At 39.0% G+C, this 20872-nt stretch overlaps 5 pseudogenes; all 5 read left to right on the top strand.

Moving 5' to 3' along the window:
* The first annotated feature begins 322 nt into the window (after window positions 1–322).
* On the top strand, window positions 323–3699 carry LOC131530741 (interferon-induced protein 44-like; annotated as a pseudogene).
* Window positions 3700–4241: 542 nt separating this feature from the next.
* LOC131530564 (interferon-induced protein 44-like) lies at window positions 4242–7735 on the top strand (annotated as a pseudogene).
* A 389-nt stretch (window positions 7736–8124) lies between these two features.
* On the top strand, window positions 8125–11567 carry LOC131530565 (interferon-induced protein 44-like; annotated as a pseudogene).
* A 432-nt stretch (window positions 11568–11999) lies between these two features.
* LOC131530566 (interferon-induced protein 44-like) lies at window positions 12000–14807 on the top strand (annotated as a pseudogene).
* Window positions 14808–16632: 1825 nt separating this feature from the next.
* Window positions 16633–19234, top strand: LOC131530567 (interferon-induced protein 44-like; annotated as a pseudogene).
* Window positions 19235–20872: the final 1638 nt, after the last annotated feature.

Here is a 20872-nt window from a genome sequence, read left to right as displayed (position 1 = left end):
GAGTGCATTCATTATATTTCTTTGACAGAGAAACGGGACTGTGAAAGGTAAGCTACAGAGTCGACAGAAATATAAAAGTATTTCACATTTTTTTTAACGTAGGCCTAAGTGGTTGACCACCATGTAAGAGCGTGTAAATTACACGCAATAATGCAATCAATTTAAAATGTCAAAATTCTTTCATCGCTCACTGGGTAATTTTTTTTGACCTAATTAGCCTAAACGTTTTACACAAATGAACTTTAAAATAACCCATATTTTACTATATGAGATGGTAAACTCATACCAGTCATATATGGCCTAATAAAAGCTGTTATATATATTTACAAAGAGCGGGCCGCCTCACGCTAACCGCCATGTTGATATCACATGGACAGACGGTATGCTTCTTATAACTCGTTATTTGACCCTTATTTTTATGGAATACATTTAGCATGGTTAACTGAGCCAAGAGCATTTTACGATGGCATCGGTAAGTGAAAACTTGTGAGTGATATCCATATTCACGCCACAAGCCCTGCTAAAAAACAACAACAATAGAAACCATCACAGAAATTCCAGTGGTTTCCATTAAAATACCATTATAAACCATTAGCTTTTTCCAGTAAAACCATTACAAAATTCCTTTTTGTAGTGTGTTTTGGGCATTTTTCCAATAGGATTTAACATCCCACCAAAAGAATCCATCACATACCAGTAGACACCATTATAGTTTACATTAAAACCAATACAATTCCCATTAAAACCATTACATTTTCTATTGTGTTTTGGGCAGGGTTCTATTATTTTTTTCAGCAGGGAGGTGTCGGCACAATTTAATAATTATTTTATTTTTATCTTAAGATGTATCACTCTTTTGGATTTGGATCGCAAGGGTCCATGGTTGCTCCCATCACTTGTAAATTACCAGACGAGAAAAGTAAGCGGCTCCGTGCTTTGCTGGGGAATGTGAAACTGTCTCTTCTCTACAAAGCTTCAGTTCATGGATACAAAGCTTCTGCCTTCCACCAGAGATGTGACCGTCGGGGTCCCACTTTACTTGTAGCCTACAACAGTTCAGGCTACATCTTTGGTGGATACACTAGTGTAGATTATGCTCGACGTGGGCAGCACATTATAGATGGGGAAGCTTTCCTGTTCAGCTTTCAAGGCAAGATCCCTGTGTGCATCAAAATTAACAGTGGACATTATGCACGTCTCGATGATGCTGGAGGGCCCAACTTTGGTCAACAGCTATACTTTTGCTACAACAACCAACCAGTTGTGTTAAATCACAGAGGGAATGCATTCATTGTTAACACGGCAACAATGTATGGGAACGACACTCAGCTGACTGAATGTGAGGTCTACAAAGTGAAGCAGAGTAAGTCAGTCTTTAGAAGAAAATGATTCACTTGATTATATGATCGAATATAGATTGTATTCATATTAATTTCAATTGCCAGTCCCTCAGAGCAGTGCTGTAAACAAGCAATGGAGGAATGTACTGTGGACAGCTAAGTATGTTTCAAATTAAATGGTGTTTTCCTTCTCCACTGTTGCTGATTTGATAGGATGATCTCACACACCTGTTGTGCTCTTTGTCGTAGTCGAAGAGCAGAGCTCATGGGATTGATCAGGAACCATAAACCCCTGGTGACGTCTGCAGTCGAGTCCGGATCCTGATGATCGGTCCTGTAGGTGCTGGAAAATCCAGTTTCTTCAACTCCATCAACTCCATCTTCATGGGCGCATTACCAGCAAAGCCATGTCAGGATCTGCAGGCACTAGTCTCACCACACAGGTACAGATTTAAAAGTGTTTTTTCTCTTGAGATGTCAAGACCTGTCTTTGTTTGTAACAATTATTTATTTTAGTTTCGTACATATCCAGTTGTTGACCATCATGAGGGAAGGCTGTTGCCATTTGTGTTGTGTGACACCATGGGACTCGAGGAGCAATCAGGTGCAGGACTGGATATTGAGGACATCAGCAGCATTCTTCAAGGTCACATACCAGACCGCTATAAAGTAAGTGCATTAAGATGGTTCACGTATCTCCAAAGTGGCTTTGAGTATGATGATTAGTATAACGTATATCTGTTCTTCTTGACGTTTCTCTGAATTTAAGTTCAACCCCATGGCACCGTTTCAACCCAGTGAGCAAAGGGTCTACAGACCTGCATCTCTACAGGAGAAGATCCACTGTGTGGTGTACGTGATAGACGCCACCAAAATCTCCCTCATGTCCAGCAAACTAGAGGAAAAACTTGCTTCCATACGGCGAAGAGTAAACTTGCTAAGTAAACTAACATTATACTACAACTGATCTATAATCCGAGAAATAAAATTTCAATTTGTAAGTTGCTTTGGATAAAGCTATCTTCTTAATGAATGTAAAATGTTGCATATTGGTATACAATCTGGTAGGCATTCCACAGATGGTCTTGATGACCAAAGTAGATGAAGCATGTCCTCTGGTGCAGAGGGACCTTCAAAGCCTTTATGCCAGCTCCTACATCAAGATGAAGGTGAGACGCGATCACATGCTCTGTTCCTGCAGGACTCGTTCATTGTCCAAATACCCACACTTGCGGTCTTTGCATTTGACCACTTGACTACTTATATGACGTATTTCCTGTATTTGGCCCAAGTGTTCAAGTGAGGACGAAGACCACAAGTGTATGTTGAACTTTTCATTACCTGATGGGACACACTTATAGTGTTGTAAAAATGCAAGTGTTTACATAGCTTTATTTTTATTTTAATGATAAATAATTTGCATTTTAAAATAGCTTCTACATGTCTGTTCAGTAGTCCCTATAACATGAGACTAATTTGTGGTGCTTCTAATTAAGTGATAAAAAGCAGTTATGAATGTACAAAATAAATATCGCCACTACTCATCTTTGCACCAATAAAACATGCAACGCTTTGTTGTTCTACCAAATTCTATATAATATCTAATTACTATATTAATATTTGACTTGCATTGGAAAGGTTTCAGTGACCTCTCGCGAGATCTTGCCAAAAAGTCTCACGATTTATTTCCAGAACATGATACATGATGGGATACACTAAGCCTCGAATAGCGCTCCAGAGTGTGGATGTCGAGTGTGGATTTAATGTGCGTTAAGGGCACTGCGCTTTGGTGTTTTTAAGACCTGGGACAGTCTTGTGCACTTACTTCCTGACGTGCACACATGCTCTCAAGTGGCCTAGACCACAAGTGTGGTTATTTGGACAAGGCATCAGAGTGAGTGAGATGTTGTTTTGTGTCTGCAGGTTCAGGAGGTGAGCTCTCGGTTGGGTGTGCCGGTGTCTTGTGTGTTACTGGTGAAGAACTACAGTCAGGAGCTGGAGCTGGATCTCAACTGTGACATCCTGCTTCTCTCCGCTCTACAGCAGATGCTCAACTTTGCAGACGACTATCTGGATGATGTTTGTCCCATGGAGGACAAGCCCAAATAAAGTGCTGTTTATTATAGTTTGGGACGTTTACCTCTTGATCAGCACAATAAGACATTTTAAGTTAAAAGATTGTTATTAACTTCTGTTTGCCTGTTCTAGTTTTTAATAGCCATAGCAAATCCATTGAAGAAAATGCAAATAAGGTCCTTATATAATTTTCATGCTTTTAGTTGCTTGTTTACTGTTGCTCCATGATCAGGTTTATTGGTGATAGTAATACTAGAATGATGTGTTAGGACTGTGAATTAACAGGGGAAAAACATGGAGAATTCAATAACTGTTAACCATTATAAAAATGTTTATTTTGCTAAGTGGGCCATTTTTGATTGTGTTGAAGTGTGAAAGTTTTTCAAAATGTGCAAGATTAAAATAAAATTAACAATTGATTATACACATTTCTAAGACTAGATGATTACTTTTATTATTTTTATATATAGGAATATATTAAATATATTTGAACATTCCAAATTAAATCTTAAATTCTGTATTACGGTCTCACTGGCTCACTTGGTGTCTCATTGCTTTATCAAGCAGACGGTGTTACTTCACGAAACGGACTTCGGGCAGACTTCCGAGACCAGAAGTGAAGCTATGGATTCGGACAAATATAGTCAATTTGTTCCCACCTTGAAATGCATCCCAAGGCAGCATTTTTCAGATTTCGGACGCAGCCACTAGGTGGCCACTGTCTACCTTCCTGAGTTACAGCTGTGATCGATGATGAGAATAATGACTATGAGTTCATTAATTATTTATTTCACAGAGAAAACGGAGTGTCAAAGGTAAGCTACAGAGTCGACATGAATATTACAGAAATATAAAGTATTTCACATTATATTTAGTTTAAGTGGTAGACAACCATAGAACGTTTAATGCAATGCAATCAATTTCAAACCTCGCTCACTGGGTAATTTGCGCCTAATTAGCCTAAACGTTTAAATGTACTTTAAAATAACCTATATTTTACAATATGAGATGATAAACTCATACCAGTCATATGTGGCCTAATAAAAGCTGTTTTATATTTACATCGATCGACCGCCTCACGCGAACCGCCTTTGATCTCACATGGACCGACAAACACGCTGTATTTATGATTCTTATAACTCGTTATTTGACCATTATTTTTTATGTAATACATTTAGCATGCTTAACTGAGCCAAGAGCATTTTACGATGGCATCGGTAAGTGAAAACTTGTGAGTGATATCCATATTCACGCCACAAGGTGTCGGCAGAATTTAATAATAATTTTATTTTTATCTTTTAAAGATGAATCACTCTTTTGGATTTGGATCGCAAGGGTCCATGGTTGCTCCCATCACTTGTAAATTACCAGACGAGAAAAGTAAGCGGCTCCGTGCTTTGCTGGGGAATGTGAAACTGTCTCTTCTCTACAAAGCTTCAGTTCATGGATACAAAGCTTCTGCCTTCCACCAGAGATGTGACCGTCGGGGTCCCACTTTACTTGTAGCCTACAACAGTTCAGGCTACATCTTTGGTGGATACACTAGTGTAGATTATGCTCGACGTGGGCAGCACATTATAGATGGGGAAGCTTTCCTGTTCAGCTTTCAAGGCAAGATCCCTGTGTGCATCAAAGTTAACAGTGGACATTATGCACGTCTCGATGATGCTGGAGGGCCCAACTTTGGTCAACAGCTATACTTTTGCTACAACAACCAACCAGTTGTGTTAAATCACAGAGGGAATGCATTCATTGTTAACACGGCAACAATGTATGGGAACGACTCTCGGCTGACTGAATGTGAGGTCTACAAAGTGAAGCAGAGTAAGTCAGTCTTTAGAAGAAAATGATTCACTTGATTATATGATCGAATATACATTGTATTCATATTAATTTCGATTGCCAGTCCCTCAGAGCAGTGCTGTAAACAAGCAATGGAGGAATGTACTGTGGACAGCTAAGTATGTTTCAAATTAAATGGTGTTTTCCTTCTCCACTGTTGCTGATTTGATAGGATGATCTCACACACCTGTTGTGCTCTTTGTCGTAGTCGAAGAGCAGAGCTCATGGGATTGATCAGGAACCATAAACCCCTGGTGACGTCTGCGAGTCGAGTACGGATCCTGATGATCGGTCCTGTAGGTGCTGGAAAATCCAGTTTCTTCAACTCCATCAACTCCATCTTCATGGGCCGCATTACCAGCAAAGCCATGTCAGGATCTGCAGGCACTAGTCTCACCACACAGGTACAGATTTAAAAGTGTTTTTTCTCTTGAGATGTCAAGACCTGTCTTTGTTTGTAACAATTATTTATTTTAGTTTCGTACATATCCAGTTGTTGACCATCATGAGGGAAGGCTGTTGCCATTTGTGTTGTGTGACACCATGGGACTCGAGGAGCAATCAGGTGCAGGACTGGATATTGAGGACATCAGCAGCATTCTTCAAGGTCACATACCAGACCGCTATAAAGTAAGTGCATTAAGATGGTTCACGTATCTCCAAAGTGGCTTTGAGTATGATGATTAGTATAACGTATATCTGTTCTTCTTGACGTTTCTCTGAATTTAAGTTCAACCCCATGGCACCGTTTCAACCCAGTGAGCAAAGGGTCTACAGACCTGCATCTCTACAGGAGAAGATCCACTGTGTGGTGTACGTGATAGACGCCACCAAAATCTCCCTCATGTCCAGCAAACTAGAGGAAAACTTGCTTCCATACGGCGAAGAGTAAACTTGCTAAGTAAACTAACATTATACTACAACTGATCTATAATCCGAGAAATAAAATTTCAATTTGTAAGTTGCTTTGGATAAAGCTATCTTCTTAATGAATGTAAAATGTTGCATATTGGTATACAATCTGGTAGGCATTCCACAGATGGTCTTGATGACCAAAGTAGATGAAGCATGTCCTCTGGTGCAGAGGGACCTTCAAAGCCTTTATGCCAGCTCCTACATCAAGATGAAGGTGAGACGCGATCACATGCTCTGTTCCTGCAGGACTCGTTCATTGTCCAAATACCCACACTTGCGGTCTTTGCATTTGACCACTTGACTACTTATATGACGTATTTCCTGTATTTGGCCCAAGTGTTCAAGTGAGGACGAAGACCACAAGTGTATGTTGAACTTTTCATTACCTGATGGGACACACTTATAGTGTTGTAAAAATGCAAGTGTTTACATAGCTTTATTTTTATTTTAATGATAAATAATTTGCATTTTAAAATAGCTTCTACATGTCTGTTCAGTAGTCCCTATAACATGAGACTAATTTGTGGTGCTTCTAATTAAGTGATAAAAAGCAGTTATGAATGTACAAAATAAATATCGCCACTACTCATCTTTGCACCAATAAAACATGCAACGCTTTGTTGTTCTACCAAATTCTATATAATATCTAATTACTATATTAATATTTGACTTGCATTGGAAAGGTTTCAGTGACCTCTCGCGAGATCTTGCCAAAAAGTCTCACGATTTATTTCCAGAACATGATACATGATGGGATACACTAAGCCTCGAATAGCGCTCCAGAGTGTGGATGTCGAGTGTGGATTTAATGTGCGTTAAGGGCACTGCGCTTTGGTGTTTTTAAGACCTGGGACAGTCTTGTGCACTTACTTCCTGACGTGCACACATGCTCTCAAGTGGCCTAGACCACAAGTGTGGTTATTTGGACAAGGCATCAGAGTGAGTGAGATGTTGTTTTGTGTCTGCAGGTTCAGGAGGTGAGCTCTCGGTTGGGTGTGCGGTGTCTTGTGTGTTACTGGTGAAGAACTACAGTCAGGAGCTGGAGCTGGATCTCAACTGTGACATCCTGCTTCTCTCCGCTCTACAGCAGATGCTCAACTTTGCAGACGACTATCTGGATGATGTTTGTCCCATGGAGGACAAGCCCAAATAAAGTGCTGTTTATTATAGTTTGGGACGTTTACCTCTTGATCAGCACAATAAGACATTTTAAGTTAAAAGATTGTTATTAACTTCTGTTTGCCTGTTCTAGTTTTTAATAGCCATAGCAAATCCATTGAAGAAAATGCAAATAAGGTCCTTATATAATTTTCATGCTTTTAGTTGCTTGTTTACTGTTGCTCCATGATCAGGTTTATTGGTGATAGTAATACTAGAATGATGTGTTAGGACTGTGAATTAACAGGGGGAAAAAAACATGGAGAATTCAATAACTGTTAACCATTATAAAAAATGTTTATTTTGCTAAGTGGGCCATTTTTTGATTGTGTTGAAGTGTGAAAGTTTTTCAAAATGTGCAAGATTAAAATAAAAATTAACAATTGATTATACACATTTCTAAGACTAGATGATTACTTTTATTATTTTTATATATAGGAATATATTAAATATATTTGAACATTCCAAATTAAATCTTAAATTCTGTATTACGGTCTCACTGGCTCACTTGGTGTCTCATTGCTTTATCAAGCAGACGGTGTTACTTCACGAAACGGACTTCGGGCAGACTTCCGAGACCAGAAGTGAAGCTATGGATTCGGACAAATATAGTCAATTTGTTCCCACCTTGAAATGCATCCCAAGGCAGCATTTTTCAGATTTCGGACGCAGCCACTAGGTGGCCACTGTCTACCTTCCTGAGTTACAGCTGTGATCGATGATGAGAATAATGACTATGAGTTCATTAATTATTTATTTCACAGAGAAAACGGAGTGTCAAAGGTAAGCTACAGAGTCGACATGAATATTACAGAAATATAAAGTATTTCACATTATATTTAGTTTAAGTGGTAGACAACCATAGAACGTTTAATGCAATGCAATCAATTTCAAACCTCGCTCACTGGGTAATTTGCGCCTAATTAGCCTAAACGTTTAAATGTACTTTAAAATAACCTATATTTTACAATATGAGATGATAAACTCATACCAGTCATATGTGGCCTAATAAAAGCTGTTTTATATTTACATCGATCGACCGCCTCACGCGAACCGCCTTTGATCTCACATGGACCGACAAACACGCTGTATTTATGATTCTTATAACTCGTTATTTGACCATTATTTTTTATGTAATACATTTAGCATGCTTAACTGAGCCAAGAGCATTTTACGATGGCATCGGTAAGTGAAAACTTGTGAGTGATATCCATATTCACGCCACAAGGTGTCGGCAGAATTTAATAATAATTTTATTTTTATCTTTTAAAGATGAATCACTCTTTTGGATTTGGATCGCAAGGGTCCATGGTTGCTCCCATCACTTGTAAATTACCAGACGAGAAAAGTAAGCGGCTCCGTGCTTTGCTGGGGAATGTGAAACTGTCTCTTCTCTACAAAGCTTCAGTTCATGGATACAAAGCTTCTGCCTTCCACCAGAGATGTGACCGTCGGGGTCCCACTTTACTTGTAGCCTACAACAGTTCAGGCTACATCTTTGGTGGATACACTAGTGTAGATTATGCTCGACGTGGGCAGCACATTATAGATGGGGAAGCTTTCCTGTTCAGCTTTCAAGGCAAGATCCCTGTGTGCATCAAAGTTAACAGTGGACATTATGCACGTCTCGATGATGCTGGAGGGCCCAACTTTGGTCAACAGCTATACTTTTGCTACAACAACCAACCAGTTGTGTTAAATCACAGAGGAATGCATTCATTGTTAACACGGCAACAATGTATGGGAACGACTCGGCTGACTGAATGTGAGGTCTACAAAGTGAAGCAGAGTAAGTCAGTCTTTAGAAGAAAATGATTCACTTGATTATATGATCGAATATACATTGTATTCATATTAATTTCGATTGCCAGTCCCTCAGAGCAGTGCTGTAAACAAGCAATGGAGGAATGTACTGTGGACAGCTAAGTATGTTTCAAATTAAATGGTGTTTTCCTTCTCCACTGTTGCTGATTTGATAGGATGATCTCACACACCTGTTGTGCTCTTTGTCGTAGTCGAAGAGCAGAGCTCATGGGATTGATCAGGAACCATAAACCCCTGGTGACGTCTGCAGTCGAGTACGGATCCTGATGATCGGTCCTGTAGGTGCTGGAAAATCCAGTTTCTTCAACTCCATCAACTCCATCTTCATGGGCCGCATTACCAGCAAAGCCATGTCAGGATCTGCAGGCACTAGTCTCACCACACAGGTACAGATTTAAAAGTGTTTTTTCTCTTGAGATGTCAAGACCTGTCTTTGTTTGTAACAATTATTTATTTTAGTTTCGTACATATCCAGTTGTTGACCATCATGAGGGAAGGCTGTTGCCATTTGTGTTGTGTGACACCATGGGACTCGAGGAGCAATCAGGTGCAGGACTGGATATTGAGGACATCAGCAGCATTCTTCAAGGTCACATACCAGACCGCTATAAAGTAAGTGCATTAAGATGGTTCACGTATCTCCAAAGTGGCTTTGAGTATGATGATTAGTATAACGTATATCTGTTCTTCTTGACGTTTCTCTGAATTTAAGTTCAACCCCATGGCACCGTTTCAACCCAGTGAGCAAAGGGTCTACAGACCTGCATCTCTACAGGAGAAGATCCACTGTGTGGTGTACGTGATAGACGCCACCAAAATCTCCCTCATGTCCAGCAAACTAGAGGAAAAACTTGCTTCCATACGGCGAAGAGTAAACTTGCTAAGTAAACTAACATTATACTACAACTGATCTATAATCCGAGAAATAAAATTTCAATTTGTAAGTTGCTTTGGATAAAGCTATCTTCTTAATGAATGTAAAATGTTGCATATTGGTATACAATCTGGTAGGCATTCCACAGATGGTCTTGATGACCAAAGTAGATGAAGCATGTCCTCTGGTGCAGAGGGACCTTCAAAGCCTTTATGCCAGCTCCTACATCAAGATGAAGGTGAGACGCGATCACATGCTCTGTTCCTGCAGGACTCGTTCATTGTCCAAATACCCACACTTGCGGTCTTTGCATTTGACCACTTGACTACTTATATGACGTATTTCCTGTATTTGGCCCAAGTGTTCAAGTGAGGACGAAGACCACAAGTGTATGTTGAACTTTTCATTACCTGATGGGACACACTTATAGTGTTGTAAAAATGCAAGTGTTTACATAGCTTTATTTTTATTTTAATGATAAATAATTTGCATTTTAAAATAGCTTCTACATGTCTGTTCAGTAGTCCCTATAACATGAGACTAATTTGTGGTGCTTCTAATTAAGTGATAAAAAGCAGTTATGAATGTACAAAATAAATATCGCCACTACTCATCTTTGCACCAATAAAACATGCAACGCTTTGTTGTTCTACCAAATTCTATATAATATCTAATTACTATATTAATATTTGACTTGCATTGGAAAGGTTTCAGTGACCTCTCGCGAGATCTTGCCAAAAGTCTCACGATTTATTTCAGAACATGATACATGATGGGATACACTAAGCCTCGAATAGCGCTCCAGAGTGTGGATGTCGAGTGTGGATTTAATGTGCGTTAAGGGCACTGCGCTTTGGTGTTTTAAGACCTGGGACAGTCTTGTGCACTTACTTCCTGACGTGCACACATGCTCTCAAGTGGCCTAGACCACAAGTGTGGTTATTTGGACAAGGCATCAGAGTGAGTGAGATGTTGTTTTGTGTCTGCAGGTTCAGGAGGTGAGCTCTCGGTTGGGTGTGCGGTGTCTTGTGTGTTACTGGTGAAGAACTACAGTCAGGAGCTGGAGCTGGATCTCAACTGTGACATCCTGCTTCTCTCCGCTCTACAGCAGATGCTCAACTTTGCAGACGACTATCTGGATGATGTTTGTCCCATGGAGGACAAGCCCAAATAAAGTGCTGTTTATTATAGTTTGGGACGTTTACCTCTTGATCAGCACAATAAGACATTTTAAGTTAAAAGATTGTTATTAACTTCTGTTTGCCTGTTCTAGTTTTTAATAGCCATAGCAAATCCATTGAAGAAAATGCAAATAAGGTCCTTATATAATTTTCATGCTTTTAGTTGCTTGTTTACTGTTGCTCCATGATCAGGTTTATTGGTGATAGTAATACTAGAATGATGTGTTAGGACTGTGAATTAACAGGGGGAAAAAAACATGGAGAATTCAATAACTGTTAACCATTATAAAAAATGTTTATTTTGCTAAGTGGGCCATTTTTTGATTGTGTTGAAGTGTGAAAGTTTTTCAAAATGTGCAAGATTAAAATAAAATTAACAATTGATTATACACATTTCTAAGACTAGATGATTACTTTTATTATTTTTATATATAGGAATATATTAAATATATTTGAACATTCCAAATTAAATCTTAAATTCTGTATTACGGTCTCACTGGCTCACTTGGTGTCTCATTGCTTTATCAAGCAGACGGTGTTACTTCACGAAACGGACTTCGGGCAGACTTCGAGACCAGAAGTGAAGCTATGGATTCGGACAAATATAGTCAATTTGTTCCCACCTTGAAATGCATCCCAAGGCAGCATTTTTCAGATTTCGGACGCAGCCACTAGGTGGCCACTGTCTACCTTCCTGAGTTACAGCTGTGATCGATGATGAGAATAATGACTATGAGTTCATTAATTATTTATTTCACAGAGAAAACGGAGTGTCAAAGGTAAGCTACAGAGTCGACATGAATATTACAGAAATATAAAGTATTTCACATTATATTTAGTTTAAGTGGTAGACAACCATAGAACGTTTAATGCAATGCAATCAATTTCAAACCTCGCTCACTGGGTAATTTGCGCCTAATTAGCCTAAACGTTTAAATGTACTTTAAAATAACCTATATTTTACAATATGAGATGATAAACTCATACCAGTCATATGTGGCCTAATAAAAGCTGTTTTATATTTACATCGATCGACCGCCTCACGCGAACCGCCTTTGATCTCACATGGACCGACAAACACGCTGTATTTATGATTCTTATAACTCGTTATTTGACCATTATTTTTTATGTAATACATTTAGCATGCTTAACTGAGCCAAGAGCATTTTACGATGGCATCGGTAAGTGAAAACTTGTGAGTGATATCCATATTCACGCCACAAGGTGTCGGCAGAATTTAATAATAATTTTATTTTTATCTTTTAAAGATGAATCACTCTTTTGGATTTGGATCGCAAGGGTCCATGGTTGCTCCCATCACTTGTAAATTACCAGACGAGAAAAGTAAGCGGCTCCGTGCTTTGCTGGGGAATGTGAAACTGTCTCTTCTCTACAAAGCTTCAGTTCATGGATACAAAGCTTCTGCCTTCCACCAGAGATGTGACCGTCGGGGTCCCACTTTACTTGTAGCCTACAACAGTTCAGGCTACATCTTTGGTGGATACACTAGTGTAGATTATGCTCGACGTGGGCAGCACATTATAGATGGGGAAGCTTTCCTGTTCAGCTTTCAAGGCAAGATCCTGTGTGCATCAAAGTTAACAGTGGACATTATGCACGTCTCGATGATGCTGGAGGGCCCAACTTTGGTCAACAGCTATACTTTTGCTACAACAACCAACCAGTTGTGTTAAATCACAGAGGAATGCATTCATTGTTAACACGGCAACAATGTATGGGAACGACTCTCGGCTGACTGAATGTGAGGTCTACAAAGTGAAGCAGAGTAAGTCAGTCTTTAGAAGAAAATGATTCACTTGATTATATGATCGAATATACATTGTATTCATATTAATTTCGATTGCCAGTCCCTCAGAGCAGTGCTGTAAACAAGCAATGGAGGAATGTACTGTGGACAGCTAAGTATGTTTCAAATTAAATGGTGTTTTCCTTCTCCACTGTTGCTGATTTGATAGGATGATCTCACACACCTGTTGTGCTCTTTGTCGTAGTCGAAGAGCAGAGCTCATGGGATTGATCAGGAACCATAAACCCCTGGTGACGTCTGCGAGTCGAGTACGGATCCTGATGATCGGTCCTGTAGGTGCTGGAAAATCCAGTTTCTTCAACTCCATCAACTCCATCTTCATGGGCGCATTACCAGCAAAGCCATGTCAGGATCTGCAGGCACTAGTCTCACCACACAGGTACAGATTTAAAAGTGTTTTTTCTCTTGAGATGTCAAGACCTGTCTTTGTTTGTAACAATTATTTATTTTAGTTTCGTACATATCCAGTTGTTGACCATCATGAGGGAAGGCTGTTGCCATTTGTGTTGTGTGACACCATGGGACTCGAGGAGCAATCAGGTGCAGGACTGGATATTGAGGACATCAGCAGCATTCTTCAAGGTCACATACCAGACCGCTATAAAGTAAGTGCATTAAGATGGTTCACGTATCTCCAAAGTGGCTTTGAGTATGATGATTAGTATAACGTATATCTGTTCTTCTTGACGTTTCTCTGAATTTAAGTTCAACCCCATGGCACCGTTTCAACCCAGTGAGCAAAGGGTCTACAGACCTGCATCTCTACAGGAGAAGATCCACTGTGTGGTGTACGTGATAGACGCCACCAAAATCTCCCTCATGTCCAGCAAACTAGAGGAAAAACTTGCTTCCATACGGCGAAGAGTAAACTTGCTAAGTAAACTAACATTATACTACAACTGATCTATAATCCGAGAAATAAAATTTCAATTTGTAAGTTGCTTTGGATAAAGCTATCTTCTTAATGAATGTAAAATGTTGCATATTGGTATACAATCTGGTAGGCATTCCACAGATGGTCTTGATGACCAAAGTAGATGAAGCATGTCCTCTGGTGCAGAGGGACCTTCAAAGCCTTTATGCCAGCTCCTACATCAAGTCAAAGGTGAGACGCGGTCACATGATCACATGGTCTGTTGCTACAGGACTCCGAGTGAGTGAGATGTTTTGTGTCTGCAGGTTCAGGAGGTGAGCTCTCGGTTGGGTGTGCCGGTGTCTTGTGTGTTACCGGTGAAGAACTACAGTCAGGAGCTGGAGCTGGAGCTCAACTGTGACGTCCTGCTGCTCACCGCTCTACAGCAGATGCTCAACTTTGCAGATGACTATCTGGATGATGCTGATCGAGTAGAGTACGACTTCCTATAAATCGCTGCTGGTGGAGTTTTTTTTTTTTTTTGGAAGCTGACAATACTAATGGTTTTTGTTTACTGTGTGCTAATGAATGCTTGCATGTATGATGCTCTGTTGTAGTATATTACTTTACTTCTATGCTAAAAAGTTTGGATGTTTTGTAAAATATAGTTGTTAAATTACAGAAGGATATGAGTTATTAAATTGAGCATGTTAAAGCAAAACGTGTTAGTCATCCTTTTTTTATTTTTTCCCCCGTCATCCACAGAAAATTACTGGATGTGCCTTTACATACATTGTGGTTCAATGTTGCTGTTGTAAACAATACTTTACAATTGTCTCCGCTAACGAAGTCAAACAAAATATTACACTGCCAGTGACTGAGTCAAGACAATTGTCAGGCCAGCCTCCACTTTGAAAAACACGGCCATTCTAGCCGCCAAGTTATTTTGTGTTGCGCGCATATGCTTTGCAGTAATAGCGTGTAGAAACTCAAATGAAAGGAAAACCGATCTCTGGCATTCATTTATTAAGCCAGTTTCTCTGTCAATGAGTAAATGAACGAATAAATACATTTTAAATAATACAAATGTTTAAAAAATGGTCTGATAAAATGAAAATGACTTCAAATGTTGGGTAATATTAAATGTAGAATTTCCAAATACTATGAAAATAACTGTCTGATGAGAAATAACCAAATAAAAGCCTTACATGAACTTGCATAGAACCATATTTATCTGTAAATTCACATAGTTATAAAAAGAAAACTCCCTGTTTATTAACAGTACACTACTCCAGAATGTCATTTGCCCACTGTCAGGACTGACTGATTTCCTATTACAAAATAAAATATCTCATATATGACCAGTTTTGTCTTTTTGGATGGCTCTAAAAAGGAAACTCCCTTTTTCCACAGACCAGTTTAAATTCAGATTAATATTCCACTGCCCCAGTGTGTCACTCAGCCAGTTTCAAGATGATCTGGTGTTGCATTTGGATTTGGAGGGCTTTTATTGGAGGGAAACGTCGGATTGTCTTGAAACTGGCTGAGTGACACACTGGGGTAGTGGACTATTAATCTGAATTGAAACTGGTCTGTGGAAACAGGGAGTGTTTTTTTTAGAGCTGTCAAAAATCACAAGCAGAACAGGTAGAATATGAGATTTGGAGGGCTTTTATTTTGTAATGCAACGTCAGATCGTTTTGAAACTGGCTGGGGTAGTGGACTGTCAATCTGAATTGAAACTGGTCTGTGGAAACAGGGAGTGTTCTTTTTAGAGCTGTCAAAAATCACAAGCAGAACAGGTAGAATATGAGTTTTTGGAGGGCTCTTAATATGTAATGCAACATCAGACAGTCCTGAAACTGATTGAGTGATACACTGTGGACTGTCAGTCTGAATTGAAACTGGTGTGTGGAAAAAGGGAGTTTATGTGAATTTACAGATAAATATAGTTATATTTAAGTTTCGAAAAGCTTTAATTTTGTTATTTCTCATCAGAGAGGTATTTTCATATTATTTGGAAATTCTACATTTAATATTACTCAACATCCCTGCAAAAAACAAACAAAAAAACAATAGAAGCCCAATAGAAACCATCACAGAAATTCCAATGGTTTCCATTAAAATACCATTAAACCATTAGCTTTTTCCAGTAAAACCATTACAAAATTCCTTTTCGTAGTGTGTTTTGGGCATTTTTACAATAGGATTTAACATCCCACCAATAGAATCCATCACATACCAGTAGACACCATTATAGTTTACATTAAAACCAATAATTCCCATTATAACCATTTATACCATTACATTTTCTATTGTGTTTTGGGCAGGGTTCTATTGTTTTTTTCAGCAGGGATTTTAAGTCACTTTCATTTTATCAGACCGTTTTTTAAACATTTGTATTATTTTAAATTCATTGATTTTATTTATTTGTTTATTTATATATTCGTTCATTCGTTTATTCATTATTGACAGAGAAACTGGCTCAATGAATGATTGCCAGAGATCACTTTTCCTTTGATTTGAGTTTTTACACGCTATTACCGCAACGCCTAGTATATGCGCGCAAAACAAAATAACGTGGCGGCTAGAATGACAATGACCGTGTTTTTGAAAGTGGAGGCTGGCCTGACCGCAGTGTCAAGACTGTCAATGAGAGCTGTGTTGAGAACGTGAATAGAAAAGTTCACAAAGTTCGAAGGTCACAAGAGAAAGTGTTTCCGTTTTCCTGCAAAGAACGAGTGTACCTGGGAAACGTAAGCGACTATTAAAAAAAACACTTATGCATGTACAAAACATGAGTATTAGGCTAAATATTACTCTTATGCTACTGTACTATATTTAAATATTCCTAATTATTTTATAGACAGCAACTCGCACGTGATCCTACAAGTTCACAAAAGATCTTCCGCTTAAAGAATAGGCTGAAGTTATTTATCTGATGCAAACTATTTATCTTTCAATAAACTGTGATTGAATAGCAATGAATCGAACTTTGTGTATTTTTATTTGAACAACACCTTTTAGTTTCAGTTTAAATTTGTCGCGTGGATGCTAGTGTCAAAATTATGGAACGTGAAAAAAATATTTATTAGCGTTTTGTTATTTTCATTGGCTGATTCTTTGAAATCACTTCTTAGTCAAATGGTTTTATATTGGTTTACGGTTCAAAAATTCATAGGCTTATTTGTAAATTAAGTCAACCATTTTTACAATAAATTGTTCTGAAAATAATAATTAAAGTGTTAGTTCACCCAAAAACGAACATTTTGTCGTTATTTGCTCACTGTGTTACACAGATATGGCACTGTGGACACTCTCCTTAAAAGAAGGTTTGTTTCAGTTTTTTTTTACTGGTAAACCTTTTTTTTGTTTTTGTTTTTTGGCACAGATGCAAAAAGCAAAAGTTAGAAAGGTCAGCATCACTTCTAATTTAACAGAAGATAAAAGAAAACAGCTCTGTGCCTTACTGGGGAATGTGGAACTGACTCTTCTCTACAAAGCTTCAGTTCATGGATATCAAGCTTCTGCCTTCCACCAGAGATGTGAAAATCAGGGTCCCACTTTACTTGTAGCCTACAACCGATCAGGCTACATCTTTGGTGGATACACTAGTGTAGATTATGCTCAAAGCGGGCAGCACATTACAGATGAGGAAGCTTTACAGTTCAGCATTTATGGTAAGAGCCCCACTTGCATCAAAGTCAACAGTGGATGTAATGCACGTCTCGATGACGCTGGAGGGCCCAACTTTGGTCAACAGTTGTACTTTTGCTACAACAACCAACCAGCTGTGTATAGTCAAGAAAGGAATGAACACCACTTTAAAGGGATGGTAACAATGATTGGTAATAGTAATAAAGCGTTCAGTGTTAATCCTGCGACACTGTATGGAAATGACACTCAGCTGACTGAATGTGAGGTGTTCAAAGTAGAAGAGAGTAAGTCAATGATCAGGAAGTATTCATTACCACTTCATGTATTTCATACACATTATCATGTAGTCAAACAATTTAACAAAGCATTAAACATTATAATCAAACACTATAGCAAATGTTACTCTTTTTTTATACACTTAGACCCTCATGTCAGTGCAGAAGAAAAACAACTCCATCAACTCCATCTTCACTGGTCATGTGACCAACAAAGCCATGTCAGGATCTGCAGGCACTAGTCTAACCGTACAGGTACAGCTTCAACAGGACTTCAGGACTTGTTTCAGTTTGGAATATAAAACAGTTGTTCCACAAAGATTCCTGTTTGTTTGTAGTTTCGCACATATCCAGTGAATGATGGTCGTGAGGGAAAGCCGTTGCCATTTGTGTTGTGTGACACCATGGGACTCGAGGAGCACTCAGGTGCAGGACTGGATATTGAGGACATCAGCAGCATTCTTCAAGGTCACGTACCAGACCGCTATAAAGTAAGTGCATAGGTTCATGTTTTTGGGCTTGCAAATGTATATTTATTAGTAAAATTTATCTTTCATTTCAATTATTCTCAATTCAGTTCAACCCCATGGCGCCGTTTCAACCTGACGAGCAAAAGGCCTCCAGACCTGCATCTCTGCAGGAGAAGATCCACTGTGTGGTGTACGTGATAGACGCCACCAAAATCTCCCTCATGTCTGACAAACTACAGGAAAAACTTGCTTCCATACGCAGAAAAGTGAACTCACTGGGTGAGTGAACATATTTAGGCCAATGTTGTGACTAATACAAAGAAGGTTGTACATAGAGCTGCATGTGATGCATCTTAAAACGTACCTCAACAATTTCAGGCATTCCACAGATGGTCTTGATGACAAAGTAGATGAAGCATGTCCTCTAGTGGAGGAAAATCTTCAAAGCCTTTATGTCAGCTCCTACATCAAGTCAAAGGTGAGACGTGGTCACATGATCACATGGTCTGTTGCTACAGGACTCAGAGTGAGTGAGATGTTGTTTTGTGTCTGCAGGTTCAGGAGGTGAGCTCTCGGTTGGGTGTGCCGGTGTCTTGTGTGTTACCGGTGAAGAACTACAGTCAGGAGCTGGAGCTGGAGCTCAACTGTGACGTCCTGCTTCTCACCGCTCTACAGCAGATGTTTCGCTTTGCAGACGACTATTTTGATGATATTCGTCCTGTGGAGGGCGACCCATAATTTTTGTTTTTGTTTTTGTTTTTTACAGTTCTTGCGGCTGAGGCCAAATTCAGAAAATCAAACCCAAATCAAAAGTTCTTCGAATCATTTACGTAACATATTTGTCATATTTTGGTCTAGAATTTTACTAAACTATGAAGAAGTTTACTTCTTATCTTTAAATATTAAGTATACAGTGAGTACACATTTTTTAAACTTTCACTCTACAGGTGCTGGTCATATAATTAGAATATCATCAAAAAGTTGATTTATTTCACTAATTCCATTCAAAAAGTGAAACTTGTATATTATATTCATTCATTACAGACTGATATATTTCAAATGTTTATTTCTTTTAATTTTGATGATTAGAGCTTACAGCTCATGAAAGTCAAAAATCAGTATCTCAAAATATTAGAATATTTACATTTGAGTTTGAATAAATGACCATCCCTACAGTATAAATTCTGGGTATCTCTTGTTCTTTGAAACCACAATAATGGGGAAGACTGCTGACTTGGCAATGATCCAGAAGACGAACATTGACACCCTCCACAAAGAGGGTAAGTCACAGAAGGCCATTACTGAAAGCTGTGGCTGTTTACAGAGTGCTGTATCAAAGCATATTAAATGCAAAGTTGACTGGAAGGAAGAATTTGGGTAGGAAAAGGTGCACAAGCAACAGGGATGACCGCAAGCTTGAGAATACAGTCAAGCAAAGCCGATTCAAACACTTGTGAGAGCTTCACAAGGAGAGAACTGAAGCTGGAGTCAGTGCATCAAGGGTCACCACGCTCAGACGTCTTCAGGAAAAGGGCTACCAAGCCACTTCTGAACCAGAGACAACGTCAGAAGCGTCTTAACTGGGCTGTGGAGAAAAAGAACTGGACTGTTGCTCAGTGGTCCAAAGTCCTCTTTTCAGATGAAAGTAAATTTTACATTTCATTTGGAAATCAAGGTCCCAGAGTCTGAAGGAAGAGTGGAGAGGCACAGAATCCATGTTGCTTGAAGTCCAGTGTGAAGTTTCCACAGTCAGTGATGATTTGGGCTGCCATGTCATCTGCTGGTGTTGGTCCACTGTGTTTTCTGAAGTCCACAGTCAACGCAGCCATCTACCAGGAGATTTTAGAGCACTTCATACGTCCTTCTGTTGACAAGCTTTATGGAGATGCTGATTTCATTTTCCAGCAGGACTTGGCACCTGCCCACACTGCCAAAGGTACCAAAAGCTGGTTTAATGACCATAGTGTTACTGTGCTTGATTGGCCAGCAAACTCACCTGACCTGAACCCCATAGACAATCTGTGGGGTATTGTCAAGAGGAAGATGAGAGACACCAGACCCAACAATGCAGATGAGCTGAAGGCCACTATCAGAGCAACCTGGGCTCTCATAACACCTGAGCAGTGCCACAGACTGATCGACTCCATGCCACGCCGCATTGCTGCAGTAATTCAGGCAAAAGGAGTCCCAACTAAGTATTGAGTGCTGTACATGCTCATACTTTTCATTTTCATACTTTTCAGTTGGCCAAGATTTCTAAAAATCCTTTCTTTGTATTGGTCTTAAGTAATATTCTAATATTTTGAGATACTGATTTTTGACTTTCATGAGCTGTAAGCTCTAATCATCAAAATTAAAAGAAATAAACATTTGAAATATATCAGTCTGTGTGTAATGAATGAATATAATATACAAGTTTCACTTTTTGAATGGAATTAGTGAAATAAATCAACTTTTTGATGATATTCTAATTATATGACCAGCACCTGTATTTGTGTAACTTCTCTGTACTTTTTACACTTGTGCTACTATCCTGTGATGTATATTAAAAGATTGTGAATTCTACACTTTTGTTGTGA

The sequence above is a fragment of the Onychostoma macrolepis genome, chromosome 22 (assembly GCF_012432095.1).
Source record: "Onychostoma macrolepis isolate SWU-2019 chromosome 22, ASM1243209v1, whole genome shotgun sequence".
NCBI lineage: Eukaryota > Metazoa > Chordata > Actinopteri > Cypriniformes > Cyprinidae > Onychostoma > Onychostoma macrolepis.
Note: the sequence above shows the minus strand (reverse complement) of the source record. Positions and strands in the feature narration are given on the sequence as shown.